At 35.8% G+C, this 2500-nt stretch overlaps 1 long non-coding RNA gene across 1 annotated transcript in view; it reads right to left on the bottom strand.

Moving 5' to 3' along the window:
• The window catches only part of LOC137973055 (uncharacterized), a 15216-nt gene extending 14175 nt beyond the window's left edge, over positions 1-1041 (bottom strand). Inside the window, exons 1-2 of the long non-coding RNA XR_011117159.1 lie at positions 940-1041; positions 137-194 (exon numbers count right to left, since the gene is read on the bottom strand). This is a non-coding gene — a long non-coding RNA (uncharacterized lncRNA). The remainder of the gene's footprint in view (positions 1-136; positions 195-939) is intronic.
• Positions 1042-2500: the final 1459 nt, after the last annotated feature.

Raw genomic sequence — 2500 nt, 5'->3', positions numbered from 1 at the left:
ATTGTTTATTCGCCCTGAATTTTAATCACAGCCGTTAATTGGCGAACCGGTATAATCAAACACACAGCGCTAGTTTCAATACTCCTGAAGTATTAAAGTATTTAAGATTCTTAGGACGAACATGAAAATTACTTACCTTTTTTCCTGAGTCACTCAGAAAGACAAAGCATTAGAGCGCGGCCAAAGAACGAAATCTGCAGTGTGAAAAAAAAAAAAGGTAAATAAAAAAAGGAACACGAATAAGGAAATGGAAATACTCTTTTTTCTTGGAATTATCCGTGCCTCACAAATTACTTTCTTTGCCTCAATGTACTAGAAACATAGGGCCAGTTATTTAAACAAAGTCTAAGTTAGGCCGCGGCTTAAGACAATTAGTGGACCTCCAAATCTACTTATAAGCGGTATATTTTAAGTAGATAAATTGCTTTCTAGTCTGGAATGCAAACCTTCTTGTTACCATCAGCAGCAGATAATATTTGGATATGATTGTTGGCAATATTGAAAATGGCTTAGAACACGGTTTTGTTGAACATTGTCTAACTATGTTTTAATAATCGACCCATAGTTTTTACACATAGTTTCCGTTCCTTTGTCATAGTATGAAACTAATCTAAAAGATTTAGCATGAATTAAACTTTAAAAAAAACTGTAATAAGCTGTAATGGTGTCAAAAGCAAAACACACGCATTTTTCATCTATAAATCAAGTTCTAAGATATAGTGACATGACATTTTGTGATAAGCTTAGCAAACAGAAGAGCATTCAAGTGAAGCTGTGATCTTCACAGTTATGAACGCATGTTTCTTAGAAGAGCATGTTTTGAGCCAACTTGATCTCGATTAACAATCTGACCATATTTCCATTGTTTCAAAGTAGCTATGTTCGGATAGAATTGATTGTACCTAAACCGTTTTATAATCTATAGAGTACTCAACTTACCTTTTGCAAATAATTTAAAAGACTGCGTTTAAACAATACAGAGATTACACGCAGCAGGACGAGAAGACCGTCAGCAGTTTGGAAGAATCGTGTTTACTTGGCGAAGGCGCGGAAAGTGATTTGTTCAGTTGCAGTTTTAAATATATAGCGGAAACCGTTCTATTATCAGGTCCGTGATATCACGTTGTTTTGACTCCTGCATTATCACAAATGAACGGAAAATGAAATTACGCCCGGTAAAGATAAAAGAAATAAAATCTCTGGCTTTAAGAATACCCGACAATTCAGATATAAGCCTTACTGCCTGTAAACATGCTTATTTTTAATTATCTGACTAGACCAGCGCGCTTATTTTTTCTGCTCTCACAGCTTTACGGCAGGGGAAGTATCGAAAATAAAGCACTCGAAAACGAAAAACTTAACACGAAGCACCCAAAAGGTCGAAATCGAACTGAGCACCCTAAGTCGAAAACGAAGTCGAATCCCAACTAGAAAATGAAGCACTCAAAACTCGAAAACGAAGCATCCAAATTCGAAAACGAAGCACCCTATTTGCCATTAGAAGATCGCTTTGAACAGAGACAAATAAAAGACCAAATTTGTTATTGTTAATCAGAATAAAAATCAACTTTTTACTAAAGATCGTTTTTCCGCTGTTTCTTACTATATCCTTGAGTTGAGAGAGTTGGCTACGCAGCTCAAAACCACTATGGTCTATAAATCCTTTTAAATGGTCTTACACCCGAGTATTTAAGCGATGTATTTAGAAATCGATCTGACTTTACTAATTATGCACTGAGGGACTCCGTAAACAAACTTGCTGTGCCAATACCATTTTTTGGAAGACAGTTTTAGCTAAGCGCGCGGTGCGGTGCTTTGGAGCAGCTTACCTTTTGTGCTGCGGCAGGTAGAATCACTGAATAAAGTTAATATACATACACATACATACTTGGAGAAAAAAGATTTTTAAAAAACCTTAAGAACATCAGCGCAATCTAAAAATAGATTTCAAATAATTGTTATGGGGGTACAGGGATTCGCTCTCTTATCTCATATTCGCCTGGTCCTACCGACACCTCCCATGTGTAACATTTTTGTTCTTGTATTTGTGAAAGTTATGCTTAGCACTGCAGACACACTGTATTTTGTTTGCAACTGGAATCCACTTACATACATACATACATACATACATACATACATACATACATACATACATACATACATACATACATACATAATTGATTTACCCTGGGGTTTACTGGTTTACTGAGGTTGATTAGACCTCTAGCAATTAGATATGCCTAATTTGTCGAGAAATAAATAACAACAAAGAAAAAAAGGATGAATCATAAGCGGCGAGGGCTATTTACAAAATGAAGTACTTATTACAAGATATGACTAACTAACTAGAATCTATTATAACCTACAGCTTCAGTTATAAAAAAGAAGACATTGCTGTCAGGGATATTATTGCAAGTCTTAGGGGCTAAGTATCTTACAGATTTCATACCAAAGTGAGAGGTATTCGGTCTGCGTACCTGTAACTTGTTAAGCCCTCTCA

Source organism: Montipora foliosa, chromosome 10 (genome assembly GCF_036669935.1).
Source record: "Montipora foliosa isolate CH-2021 chromosome 10, ASM3666993v2, whole genome shotgun sequence".
Lineage (NCBI taxonomy): Eukaryota > Metazoa > Cnidaria > Anthozoa > Scleractinia > Acroporidae > Montipora > Montipora foliosa.
The sequence above is the reverse complement of the archived record's forward strand: the minus strand, read 5'-3'. Positions and strand labels throughout refer to the sequence as shown.